Consider the following 14946-nt stretch of genomic DNA (forward strand, 5'->3'; position numbering starts at 1 on the left):
TTGTCTCCTATGCCGACAACACACAGCTGATCCTCTCCCTCACCAAGGACCCCCTCACTGGCAAAACCAAGCTCCACGAAGATATGAAAGCCGTCGCCGAATGGATGAAAAACAGCCGTCTGAAACTGAACTCGGACAAGACAGAGGTCCTCATCCTGGGCTCAACCCCCTCAGCCTGGGACGACTCCTGGTGGCCGACCGCCCTGGGAGCAGCACCAACACCCACTGACCACGCAGGCAACCTGGGGTTCATCCTCGACTCAACACTCTCTATGACCAAGCAAGTAAACGCCTTATCATCCTCCTGCTTCAACACGCTCCGCATGCTCCGGAAGATCTACAGATGGATCCGAACCGACACAAGAAGGGTCACGTAGCCCTCGTCAGCAGCAGGCTGGACTACGGAAATGCCCTTTACGCGGGAGCCCCGGCCAAACTGTTGAAACGACTGCAAAGCATACAGAACGCCTCTACCCGCCTGGTCTTTGACATCCCTTGACACAGCCACATCACACCCCACCTGAGAGACCTGCAACAAGAGGATCACCTTAAAACTCCTCACCCATGCACACAAGGCACTCCACAACACCGGACCAGCATACCTCCACAGACGACTCACCTTCTACACCCCGAACTGCCAGCTCCGCTGACCGCGACCTCGCTACTGTTCCCCGCATTCGAAGAGCGACCGTCGGCAGCAGATCGTTCTCCTACCTCACCACCAACACCTGGAACACCGTCCCCATCCTCCTAGGGCAGACCCAAGACTAACTTACCTTCAGGAGACTACTCAAGACCTGGCTCTTCGAGCAGTAGCAGCACCCCCCCCCCCCCAGCGCCTTGAGACCCTCACGGGTAAGTAGTGCGCTTTACAAATGTCATGATTGATTGATTGATTGCTGGCCACCTGACCCATGAGGTCTGTGGGTACCATGATCTTGTCCACACAGATGCTGGGGAGCATGCTTGGTGGGGAGGCTGGGTGTGAATTGGTGCAGCTGGAAGCCTTCCGTAGCTACGAAAGGCAGATCGGGTGAATGTGGGGCTGCAGAGAGGCCGAAGGACCTGGCCATAGCATAAGAAACCTTAAAGCACTTGAACATCGAATCTGCCTCGTCTCCGAAGAAACAGGTGCCATCGAAGGACATGTCCATAAGGGAAGCCTGAACATCCCCCAAAAAGCCAGTCGTTCTCATCCATGCGAGCTGCCTAAGGGACACTGTTGTGGAAACTGCTATGCCTAGGGAGTCAGTCGTGTCAAGTTTGAATCGAATAGTGAACTTTTCTGCATCTATCCTGTCAGTGAGAGTATAGCCCGGGCCTCCTCCGAGACCTGTGGCAGCACTTGCTCAAGTGTAGCCCACAAAATGTTGAACCAAATGGCCCATAAGGCATGCGGTGTTCACGGACCGCAATGCCAGGCTGGCGGAAGAAAATCTTTTTTTCCCCAATGTATCTAGTCTCTTCAATTCAGAGGGGCAATGGCAGCGGGCCATCATCCTATTTGCAGGAGTCCCTGTGCTGGGTTTGGACCGGAAACTCAAAAGGACATCAGTGAGGGCGTTATTGACACCTCAGTCAAGAGATTTGTATTGACAGCCACCAAGGGTAGCTGAAGGTGAAGTACCTCAGCTGCCCTCCGCACCACTATTGCATAGGACGCTCCCTCCTCCATAGTCACAGTAGAGGGAGAAAGCAGACCAGTATCTGGAGAAGTTTTCAAAAAGCTGGCCTCACCCAGTTCCGCACACCAGTCCATACTCTGTTGTCCCTCATCGGGCTGGTATTCTGAAGGGGCCAGTGACTCCTCCCAGTCGTCCACGAGGCCTACCCCTTGAGAATAAGGCTGAGGTTCCAATGTAGAAGGAAAGGCTCCTGCAGGCATTTGAGTCTGCGTCCTGCGACACCCATCGGTTCACTGTCGGAGTCGTCGGGGAAGAGAATGGACAAGGCACTGCTGGATGTTGCAGGCTGTGCTGGGAGCAACAGAATAAAGACCGGCGATGGGGAAGGTTGATATGGCACAGCCAACTTCAGTCTGGGTCAAGGAATGGATTCCTGGGGCCATGCCAGGGCTGGAGCCACCGGAGTGGACCAGATGGGGCCCCTTCCCACCCCACAAGGCCTGAAGGCGCGCCAATGGGGTCGGCCGCCCAAATATTAGGTGTATGGCCTCAGAACTCCCTGAGTTGGGCAAGGATTGCTCCCGACTTTGGAAATTTGGGGAGGTGCTGAGCCAGCCCAGGCATAGGTTCTGGTGAACTAGAACGAGAATGTCGAGGCTCTCTTGTCTCGTCAGCAGATGGATGAGGAGAAGTCGAAGAGCACTTTGATTTCTTGCTCTTTTTCTTGTGCCTCCAAACTGAGTGTCTTAAGGACTCTGAATCGGACAAAGAGGCCTTCGGGCTCCGCGAATGCACCTGGAACCTACCCCTCGACTGGGACCTTGACATTCGATGAGTTCCGTGTTAGGTCTCAAGTAGCTTCAGGGACCACTCCTTCAAAGCCTGCGGGGCCAAGATCCGGCAAAAGGAGCATGACTTGGTGGCATGGCCACACTCCAAGCACCACAGACAGACAAGGTGCAAGTCAGTCACTGACAACGGAGGGTGAGAGCCACCGCAGGGCTTAAAACCAGACTTGTGTGAAGATATCGCGACACACCTGGAAGTAAGATGACAAAAATAGTTGACAAAACGTCGAAAAAGGCCGGTCATAAAATTACAGATGGGTAGCTCTTCTACGGATCAGCGCTGGCCTGCGTGGAAAGAAAAGAAATGATATCAGCGTGCCTGCGTGGCACCTTCATAGATACTATGACGTCACTTCCAGCGTGGACGACCGACATGGAGTCGATCAATGCCACCTACTGACGCGCAGGGGAACTGCTCTCGAAAAATCTTCCAAATCAAGTCTGACGCCTGGGGAAATTTAAAAGGTTAGGAATCTGCAGCTAAAAGCCTCTATCAGATATTCAAAATAGACAAAGCTCTTCCTTCACAATTGTTTCTTATGTGAGTAGGTGTAACTTACTCCAAATGGGATACCATTTCTGCTGCTAAATGTATTTTGCACAACCAAGAAGTTTTTTTTTAAAGCTGATCAATTAAAATAATATTAAGTGTGTGAGGAAAGTCAAGATACCTTATACCATAAATGCAACATAATTGTTCTGATTCCTAGAGATTACCTCTGTCAGTGACTTAAAAATCTGCTACGCAAGGTTTTTGGTATTCCTATTTTGTCTAGGTAGTCAAAACTATCATCAATTTTTGGTGCCACATAAATGCAGAGACCATTACAAAAAGAAATAAAGAAAACAGGACATTCTTACAGTGTGTAATGTGGTAGGAAAGAGCATTTAAGGGCAAATTAGCATCAGACGGGAAGTTTATATAATGAAGCCCAAGATTTACTATTTACTATTTAGAACATTAGAATAGTGTTTGTTGCAACAGTTTGCTACCAGTGTGACTAACAATAGATACTAGTATCTAATTTAAAAGTGCTGATTTTACCACTTCAGAAAGTCAAAGGCTGAGTTGGTCCCTGAGGGCCTCTGAAATTGGACTTGAAAGTTGCAATGGGGTCTAAAAAAAATGCAAGCTTGACATGAAAGTATCACTTATTGGTAAAAGAAACATTCCGATGCATACAAGCCGACTGAAAGCATCTGTATGGCTGCATTTACTCTACGCACTGCCGTGTTCTCTATGCTAATGAAAAGTGCTCATTTACTCCTCACCAGATAATTGAGGCAAGCCTTTAATCCGCTGCGTGTCCATATCTGGAAGTAAAAGAACACCATCATATGTCCTTTCTTCTGTGCAGCATTACATAGGATACAACTAAGGAGATCAGCCCTTTCTCACAGAGTGCCGAATAGGCGGGAGATGCTGCAGGCGGCAGGTCTGCTGACGACACCCACACAAGAGGTGTATCATTTGTTCATTTGATGCCACCTAAACAGCTTCTATAGAGAGTATATTGGGGGGACACCCTGGAAAACAGAAGCAATGTGTGCGGCACCATGTAGAGACGCCCATCAGAGGGACAATCTGTAAAAAGCCAGATAGCAGGTCAAACACCTTCCACTACAGCAAAAAAAACAACCAGTTCTTGGTAATATAACCGCTCTTGAGGAGCATGCAAGATTTTACTAACGTGATTTGGGCTATGGAGCAACCATAGCTATAGTAGAAGCGTAACTGCCAAAGACAAAGAAGCATACGAACAGATGCAGCAAATTAGAAAATAGAAATAATAGAAGCATAAAATAGGTAACCATCATCACACTATCACCCAGAACAAATATGCTATCAGATGTTGCTTCAGATGCAGTAACGATGGAACTTACAGTCATTTGCAATCATACCATAGTGAGCAAAGGAGATCCTCATTCTTCTCTGTGCAAAGGGGGCAAAGTTTAGCTAGGGGGATCACCTTCAATAACATTTATGAAAATAAAACTGCTTACCTCGTGTTGCGCAGCAGTGAATGACGGGACACTAGCCGAAACGAAGCGTAGAACTCTGTGTCTGCAATTAATTTGGTAAATCAATTTCAATAAGACCCATGGCGCTTAAAGGATCAGGATCACAAGCAAGAAAGAGTGGCACATTGTGAAAGGGGCATCAGTGGAAAGACAGAACAGTGTTCCAGTTTGCTGCCTGCAATCCCCACATTGGCTGCTGTGGCACCCTGCTCTTGGCTATCAATAAGCACTCAAAGGTTTTCCAACGCAGGAGCAGTTAAAGCACTTCTGTATTTCCTTGCAGCTCCCAAGTAAGAAAGGGTATCTTCTGTTGTCCCTATGTTCTTACTATTCGTAAAAGTTCACTATGTGGGAAAAAAAATTTGCAAAGTCAATAGAAATTGCAATTTATGTGCATTGCTACTTGTCAATTTGCATTCAAAGGGCTGATGCATCTCACCGAGTGGCTCTTCAGAATCTAAATGATATTTGCAAATACAACAGATTTGTGTGTTTTTAACCTTTAACCTGTTATAGCTGATACTAGTGCAAACCTATAAAAGAACTGTTCACGGATTAACACCAACAACTTGCACTTTTCTTTACATCTCAATTTTATAAGTGAGGGCAGTCAGACGCCTGTATTTAACCAGTCTCAGTAACCATTATAGAATGTGGCGCCTTGCAACTTGCTTTAATCAATATGAACCTTGCAATTCCCCCCTCTCACCTCCCCACATTAATGTACAGTACTGGGTTGGTTGTGAGCTGTGTTTGTGTTACTTAAATACTACTTACATTAAGTTTAGAACATAAAACAGGGTCTGAAAAGGGCCCTATAAAATGCATGGTACGACCCCACACTCCTGAATTTGTGGATAATCCCCACCAATTTGCATGGATGTTTCCACCCTAAACACCTTGACACTCTACACATGAAAAGGGCAGGATTACCCCAGCTCAGTTATTTATTTTTCCGTGAGGAAGTCATTTGTGAAGTCAGATACTTTCTGCACTATTCGAGGATACCTCTCACTTTTGCATTCCTCTTTTACCATCAGGAGCCCAAATTACTTGAGCGATTTTTCGCCTTAGTACAAAGACGGATCACTATTCTTACCTTTAAAATACAGTGCTAGTTTTCCCATCACAACCATTCACAGATGTACTTTTGAATTTATAGACATGCCACCCTTGATTATGATGGAATAATAAAATAGAAGTTTGTCCTACACATGACCATATAGGATGCTCATCGTTCGTGTACCGTTGCCTGTGGGTGAGACCCTTATGGACTCCTTCTGTGTGCTTGGCCCTCACGACAATATCCCTGTTCTCCTTCAGCCCTCCCACCCTTTCCCCACCCTATAAGAGCCACATCATCTTGCCCATATTTTTTCCTAGTGGTCCTCTTATCTCTTTCCTCATAGGAATTATTAATCCACATAATTATTATGGGCTTATTTGTACTTTCCAATGGCCCTGTTGCTAACTGTCTTGCTTACATTTATCAAACCATGTTAACCACTCTTACTTTATCTAAAGCAGGGGCCCCCAACAGTTAGCTCATGAGCTACTGGTAGCTTTATAGTACCCTGGAAGTGGCTCCCAGAAGTGTAGTCCAACACAGTATGTAATTCAGAGACTGGAACCCCATTGACTAAAGCAGCACTAAAAATCTCTGGACTACTCGAGTGACAGCCATCTTAATCAATAGCAGGGCCACACGATTACACACAAACACACATTATGAGAGCTTGGCGACAATCATGAAATCTCATGCACACTATCTGCAAGCAATTCAATCTCAAGTACTGGTCTGTGGAGCAGTTAGTCCCTCCCAGTCCTTTTAGTGATTGACAAGTAGATGACAAACCCTCAAATGAGATGGTTTTAAGGGACTACGAAAAGTAGATATTTTTCAGGAGATTACAGTGATGGGAGGAATACTTTACTTTAGCTCATGTCAGGGAATTGAGGCTGAGGTCGACATTTCACATAACTCCCAAATGTTTCACCTTTGCTGCGAGGGATACTATCTCGTGAAAGACGGTGATGGGAGAGCATAGTTCTCATCTTGGAATCAAATTGGATCATGTGGGACTAGGATTTTTTTTTCTCCCCTTTATTTTTAGGCAGTTTTGCTTCATAGCTCAATTGTCCCTTCGACTTTGGAGATTAAGGAGTATTTTGTGATGCACAGGTATATTTCAAGTCAAACCCAGAGTGAAAGTGCAGATTCTGAGACTGTTGGTCCCTATAGGATTTAAAACAGATGTAGGCACACAAACAGGATAAACTAACACTCTAACAGGATTTTATGTATGCCAGAGGTGGCAGGAAGGATACATCCTTACGTTTATTGCTGTGAGTGTGGTTGGAGATGAAAGATTTGAACTATTTTATTCATTTATTTGAAAGCTTCACAACTGTCTAGAAACAGTGAAGGAGGATATTGTGATCCACTGTATCATAGGCAGTTCATGCTGCTTGATCTGCTTTCTCAATCAGGTCCGCTCGGATCGTCCCACAATCAGATAAGAGCTATTTTACTTCTGTTTCAAGGCAGCTAGCCAGAGAGGTATGTAGATTTGTTGGACTCAATTTGTCACTGAAGTTGGGCTGTGACTTCATTTTCTGCGGAGTTCCAAGGGAGCTCAGTAATAGGGCAGACACTTTTGGTATATGAGGGGTCATTTGAAGCCTTTTTGAGCACAGGGAAACCAGAGAGTGCTTCAGTGCATAAGGGATGTCTGACAAGCCGAGAATGGTTGATGAATGTTGTCAATGATAGTCTCGACCTCGCCACTTTGATGGATACTAGGCAGCATTCCCTTGAATCTTTGAACAAATTTAAGCTATTGAATAGGTGGAAGCACTTGCTTGCATTTAACATGTGAGAAGGATTCACTTTTATTATGGTTGGTGATGCTGAGAGGGATCTGGTGTGAAACTCAGCACGCTAATTGTTCAATATATAATGAAACAAAATCTTATACAATCAAATGCATTAAAAATGTTTGTATAAGTATTTGTATGTATTTGTTGGAATAAGATTCATTACATATTGAACTGTATGTTGATACAGGAGTTTATACATACATAAGTAGTAGATGTACACTTGACTGGTATCTACAAATGTTTTTTTAAAAATCTTTTTAATAAAAAATTGAATGATACATATACCTTGGCAACATAATGTTGATTAATTTTTTAGATTGTTAAGTGCCTTTGTGGTTCTACTTATATGTGGGGTCTTGAGTAATATATAGTATGATTGATGATAGTTGTTGATCACAGGGTAAAAAGTATAGAAGGTATACTGCAGTTGATATAGCTGCAAAACAAAACCAATTTAAATACAACCAAGGGAACTCTCTTGTTTTACTTGATTACTTATCCTGCTCCCTTGTGGTCGAAGGGTTACTCTCTTTTTCGTAACACAGGATCACAAATACTAACACGTACACAAAAAATGGACTGAAGGAACTACATTAAATGTATTAAACAATTACAATATTTTACATAAAATATAGCATTATTAAACAATGAAGCAATATAAATAAGTATAACTAGTAATAAATTAAATAGATTACCGTTTTTAATAGTTTTAGCAACCCCAAAACGCACATTAGGAATAATAAAATAAAATAATTTTAAAATTACATAATTTACATTTACTATGCTGTAAATAAGCTTGCGAAAATACTAGTACAGTGTAGTAATCTAAATCCAATCCAAATCCACTAAAAACAAACAAATAAAAACTATTCTAATACACTGGTCCAGCTTCAATCCACCAAACTTTAGGGAAAATGCATACATGGGAGAAGTGTGGCTCAATGGTTAGAGCGGCAAACCCTGATGCAGAGGTCTAGCCCGGGACCAGGGTTCAATTCCCCGCTTCGGCAGGTCTTGGGCTCAAAATTCCACGGACCTGATAATTCTCGCCTCGGTGCCTATTCCAATCACGGAGTCCCACTCTGCAACTCTGGGCAATAGCTTGCTTAATCTCCACAACGGCCCCCACAACGCTAAGGATGCCTGGCCTCCACCTTGGGAGTGCCCAGGAGTGGACACCTCACAGGGAAAGCCAGGATGGGTTCCACAGCGGTATTCGTACAAGCGCCTTGAGACCCTTGCGGGTAACATTGTAGGGAGAAGAACAGCCTTTTAACTTCAATCTAACAACCAATGGAAGTACATACATTTGGGAGGGGGGTTCAGTTTAATCAGTATAACTCCAGTCTATCAAACATAATACTGTGGTTAGACAATATTTTTGGGGTGATATTTAGCCTGTCCTGTTTATCTGTATATCTCACAGTAGGCTACTTAAGAAACATATGTCATACTGTAGTACCCAAAAGCTAAACACAAATTAGCGTTATGATGTCATAAAAGTATTTATATAGGTCTCTCACTTATACCCGAAGCAGCCAGTGCTGTTGAAATGTCTCAACGTTTGTTGGAAGAAAGCTGCTGCCCATCAGGGGAGGATGTATGGTCTACAAAGGAATGACAGGCGGTGTGACATAAATAGAGATGCATCTCCCACTTTACCCCATCCTGAGCTCAGGTCTTTGCTGTGGGAGCTATCAGGACACCCCCAAAACAAGATATGAAAGCACCACAGTGCAAAAGTAGTTCGGTGACAGTCGCCAGGGCCCCTCCTCACAGTGCAAGCTGTGATTCAGAATCTAAACCAGATTCAGGATTCATTTGCTGCACCCTGTACTGTCTGTCAAATAAAACAGAGCATTTCAGGCAGTAAAGACAATTTCCCAAACACAATACAGGAAACCATGATGAAATTATTGTATGATAATCAAGTCCACTCTTGAGCTGCTGCCATCATCCTCTCCATCTCGTGTTATTGCTACATTTTTCAAAGACAACCACAAATGATATTTGTTCAGAAGAGTGAAACATGCTAACTTACATGCCTCTGAGACACAGATACCATCATTGTAAACTAATTTTCTAGTCACTTCTCATAAAACAACATTACCTAACACTGCAGCAGGAAGTCATATCTTTGTGGGCCGATTGAAACATGTAGTGTACAAATACGCTCAGAATCACTTTGAAGCAAGTAGGAATATCATTAAAGAACAAGAGGTGCATCTAATACCTTGATGACCGCCAATGCAAAAATGGCAGAAAGATTGAAGATGGTATAAGTGTGTTTCCTAATCTATACGCTGCAAAGCAGTAGCAGCCTAAACCTTTTAAAACTTCCAAGAAAGAGGTAAAAAATGACCTTATTTCCCCTAATATGCAGCATTGCTTGTTACCTTCATTTGCCATTTTATTTCCCCTGTAATTTGGAGATCTTACCCCTTTCCCTCACTGGTATTTTAATTGTTTATTTTAACTTGCGCATGGGGGTTTGACATTTTAATTTGTTTTGAAATACTGGTTTGCATTTAACGCATGTCTTTGATTTGCTTTGTCAGTAGCCACTTGTGTGACTGGAGTCTCCGAGCTCCATTTTATTATATTATTTGAACCGTTCTCCCTTGCTGACGAATTGCTGCACCCCCGATCCCTTCCAAATGACAGTGCTCTTAATGCCATTATATGTCAAGATTGGATAGCTGACTGGGTAGTCTGCGGTACATGTTGGAAGAGGTGTGGCGCAGTGGCCAGGGTGCCTGACTCTGGACCACGTGGTTCACGGTTCGCTCCGCGGTGGCAGGTTAGCCCAGCACCATGTGACTCTGGGCAATAGCTCGCTTAATCTTCCCGACTGCCCCCCAGCATCAGGACACCTCTCCGGGGGTAGTTGTGCGCTTTACAAATGCTGGTATTTCATTTTCATTTCGTTTCATGTTTCCCTTTTAACGGAATTTACCATTTTTTTCTTGTTATGTTATGTTATGTGGGGGGTTTTCTATAGCGCTCGGCTACTCCGAAGAGTGTCCCGGCGCTTAAGATCCTTCACTAGACAACGGTATTAGAGAGCAGAGTGACTCTATTGAGTGAACAGCAAGGTCTTTAAGCACTTCCTGAAGGCGAGCAGATTACCCGTGGTTCTGAGGGACACGGGGAGGGCATTCCATATCTGAGGGGCAAGAAGTTTAAAGGAGCGACCGCTGCATCTAGCCCGCCTCGTGGCAGGAATCACGGCCAGAGCTAGGGAGGCCGATCTGAGTGGTCTGGAAGGCAAGTAAAAGTTAACCAGTCTCTGAAGATAAGAGGCTCCCTGGCCATGCAGTGCCTTGAAAGCCAGCGTCATAGTTTTAAAGATGATCCGTTTTTTTATCGGGAGCCAGTGAAGGGTGGTGAGAAGGGTGCTGGCACTGGCCCTCCTGGTCAGACCAAAAATGGCACGAGCTGCCGAGTTTTGGACAACTTGGAGGCGAGAGAGGAGGAAGTCAGGAAGACCCAGGTAAAGTACGTTCGCGTAATCTTAGCGAGCGCCGATCAGTGCCTGTACCGTGACTCTTCTATGGTCAACTGAAAGAAAGGGCAGAAATTTCCGAATCATCTTTAATATGGCAAAACATTTGCCCACCAGGCCCAATATCTGGGTTTTGAAAGAAAGGCCATTATCAATGAGAATCCCGAGATTTTTGGCGACAGCCGAATCACTCGCTGGCGGAAACATGGCGGGAGGCCACCAGTCCTTCCAATTGGGATCAGGGGGACCACCAAAAAAAGTATTTCCGATTTGGCGGAGTTGCATTTGAGGCAGTTCAGCTGAAACCAGCCGAAAACCGCCTCCAGGCAATCTCTGATGTTTCTTACATTGAAATCGGAGCCTTTGCCGCACGTAAAGAGAAGCTGAGTATCATCAGCGTACGACACGATCTGAGCTCCGAGAGCCTCTGCCAGAGCCGCCAGTGGGGACGTATAGATGTTAAAAAGCGTGGGGCTTAGTATAGAGCCCTGAGGCACTCCCACATTCAAAGGCGGCATCTTGGCCGAGAAAGGCAGAGCCCAGACCGTTTGTTGGCGATCGGCAAGGAAGGATTTAAACCAACTGAACACCGACCCCCTTAGACCGATCTCCCAAAGTCTGAAAAGGAGACGGTCGTGGGGGACGGTGTCAAATGCCGCCGATAGGTCAAGCATCACCAACATGGCTCTTCCCCCAGCGTCCAGAGTTTCTCTTAGAACCTCAGTGACTTCGAGCAGCGCAGTCTCGGTGCTCATGTTGGTTCGAAACCCAGACTGTGAAGGATGAAGGATGTTATTGGATTCGAGAAAATTGGCAAGAGTGAGATGCACATGCTTCTCAACTACTTTCGCTAGGGCAGGCAACAGCGAAAAAGGCCTGTAATTGGGCCTGTAATTGTGTTTTGGAGACCTACCTTACACAAACTAGAGTCAATCCTCCTCTGACAGACATCATCATTTCTGCACCAGACAGGTTAAAAATGATTTGCCTTGATCTTCTCGATAAACTTGGTGACTTTAAAGCTTCCTAAACTGTCACTAAACTGCAGACTAACTCTTCTGCTTCAGCGTAAGTTTTAGCATTCACTAACACCTTTACCACTTCCTCCACTATCCCCTGCCTCACAGAACCTTTCCTCTGACTATTCTGTCACCTCCAGTCTTACTCTCGGTGACATCAAATCCCTCTTATTTTTAGCAGCATATTTTCTTTTGTTGATTTATTCCAACTCAGCTTGGCATCCAGTTGGCCACAGGTTTAAGTATTCATAGATGGCTATGCTTTCTCAGCTGGTAGCCAGTCTCATTCAGTGGTCTGCTTGTATGATCTTCATTGTTCCTCTTTTAAGGGGGTATTCCCTTGGAGATCAATTCACTAAAATTCCAGGGGTAGCAGAAGTGATCTCATACCCCTTGACCCTAAAGACATGCCAAGAAGTGACATCATATGAGAATGGAACCTAATTTTTTCCAAGAGGGCAAGTCACATGACCCTAACATTACAATAATTGGCATTGTTGAGATTCTATAATAACTGTATGATCAGTATAACAGCCTAACACAGACAAATGTCGGTATTAAATACCACATATATTATGGTGCTCACTTGATCTTTGAAGGTTCTGGGGCATAATGGTTGCAGTGAACAGTAATGAAAGAGCAAAGCAAGTAAGCTATACCTCTTCTAGCTGGTTTCCCAAGTTTAACATAGATTTGTTAAAATGCCATATGTACTTAAAGGCCACTCATTAAATATTCAAAATATTTCATGGAGTACCAAGCCATTGAACTCTGATGTTTCCCAGGAGTTGGCCCCATTTTTGTTTTCCAAAATGTAGTATGGGTTTCCCACATGTAAACAAGCATTTGCAATGCAATAGGTCTCGCATTATTAAAAGTTTGAGCTTTTGGTGTTGCAAATAATAACGCAACACCAGTAGCTGTAATTTTCAGTAATGCAAGACCTATTGCATTGCAAGGCGGATGTTAGTCAGCACCTTAACAACATACACTATTCACTGCAGCAGGCGGGCACCAGAGACTATTTTTCCTTGCAGTGCACAGAAAAACTGCGTTTTGATTGTCAAAGCTGTGGAAAGTTATCTATAATGTCCATAAAGCACCCTTTTTTCTATAGAAAACTCGGGACGGACATTTCTTTTGTGCTTCCAAAGCCTGGAGAAGCTGGTGAGATCGCTCAGTGGGTTAAGCACCAGCTGCAAAGATCTGTTTGTAACATGCAGGTCACACACATGCTCAGTCTGTAGCAGGGCTGACTCAGCCCATCGTCTTCCTAAGGTCGATGCAACAAGGAGCATTCAGCTGGTAGTCCAGGCTCCGTTTTGAAACCCCGTTCAAAAGGACTCTTGCTGCAAACTGCATCATTAGGCGCGAGACCTAAAAATGGCCACTGCATGTCCTTTCAGAGGCAGTGTTCGCATTTCATGCCTCGGCCTGTCAACTTCCCCGTCCTTGCCTCTCACATAGAGCTGTGGACTTACTCCAGGCCTGGCAGGGCCATTACACATGTGGGTCAGCTGTGGCCTGCTGCAGCAAATGTTAGAGCTCCTTGGGTGGGAGAGCAAAAGCGAGAAGATAAGGACCGACTGGGAAGTGGGGTTAACTAGTCCTACTCTGGGAGGGATGAGAGGTATAAACCAAGGACTTTGATGGAAAGAAGTAGGGGCGGCAGAGATGTCCCTTGAAAGCAGTCCCACTATGAAGCATTATGGTCCAATCTTGCTCCATATTGCCAGGACACCATGTTTCCACTACCGGGCTTTTCTGTTATTTGTCATGGTAATCACCTGTCTATGGCCTGTTGGTTCCAGAAAAGCAATTTGTGGCCAGAAGTACAAAACAATCTTTAGGTTGCAAAATGCAGGCTGTTGGCTGAATGAAATGAACTAATGCATCAGGTGCAGAGATCGATGTTTAACTCCCAGGTTACAAGTTCAAACACCAGCGAGTCCATTCAGCCTTTCTTCCTTCTGAGGTCGATAAAATGGGCACTGTATGGCCACGATAAACATCTGTTTACTGACAATACCATCAAGACGCACTTTTAGATGAATGTGCTCTCTACAAATACGATTGTTATCGCAATCATAGTAGGTTACATGGAGCAAGGTGGAAAGCCATGGGTGGTACAGCTCCTCCACCCTCCAGAATGCACGCACTCCCTAAGAGAGGCGAGTGCTTGCGGAGCATAAGACCCACCCACTCCCATCTCGTATATGATTGGCTTCTGTCCTTGAGAGGGTCGGATAATATAGGCCTGCTCCACAGGCATTGTTGTGATGCAGCCGTGTAGCCTTCAGGTCAAGGGCCTCAGACGTGTTGTACCAAGAGATAACATGGAGCCTGATTAAACTCAGAAAAGGGGTAGAACTGAGATGCAACTAATGCCCATTGTTAACAAATAAAAAAATAATGAAATAATACTATCCCAGAATGGGTCAATAATGCTGCATAATTTGTCTTTTCTTGCCATATAATTTACTCAACCCTGCCGCATAATTTAGTCCTCTCCAGACACAGAATTCCAGTGGCCACAGTCTTTAGGGCAATCAAGCAGGTCACTCACTGTGTGGGCTGGTTTTTGGGGCTGTTTGTGGGCCTATTTGTTGAACTTCTGGGCCAGCTTTTACTGTTAATGTCCCTGATGTTATATATATAAATCCACGCAGCTTTCCATACCTTGTAAAACACATATACAGCATGCCTTTACAAGTTCAGAGTTGCCCCAAATTGCAACCATGACCCACTTTTTGGAGGTTTCCAATACACTTATGGCGGCCACTTGTATTTTGGTGCCGGGCCTATTTTCTGTCCCAACCTGACCCTGCTTGGAAACGTGGGGTCTCTAGTGGTGCAGCATGCTGTGGAGTGGGCAAAAATTGAGCCCAGCAGACATTCCTGCCCGTCAGTGTCTTTGGATATATTTTCTCAAAGGACTGCAGAAAGGTGAGGAAGATTCTAAATGCCAAATGATTTGCTTATAGACTTTTGCTTGCACACACAAACAGTGCTTGATTACCAGCTCGCACTTTGCATATGTCTGCTTC

At 44.7% G+C, this 14946-nt stretch overlaps 1 protein-coding gene across 2 annotated transcripts in view; it reads right to left on the bottom strand.

Moving 5' to 3' along the window:
• Positions 1 to 14946, bottom strand: part of KCNN2 (potassium calcium-activated channel subfamily N member 2) — a 656625-nt gene that overhangs the window by 462788 nt on the left and 178891 nt on the right. The window contains exon 2 of one of the 2 annotated variants that reach the window (XM_078675528.1): positions 4478 to 4538. The exons of the other annotated variant lie outside the window; for it this stretch is intronic. The gene's annotated coding sequence lies outside the window, so the exon portion shown is untranslated. The remainder of the gene's footprint in view (positions 1 to 4477; positions 4539 to 14946) is intronic. 2 annotated transcript variants of the gene reach the window in all.

This window comes from Lissotriton helveticus, chromosome 2_1, assembly GCF_964261635.1.
Source record: "Lissotriton helveticus chromosome 2_1, aLisHel1.1, whole genome shotgun sequence".
Classification (NCBI taxonomy): Eukaryota; Metazoa; Chordata; class Amphibia; order Caudata; family Salamandridae; genus Lissotriton; species Lissotriton helveticus.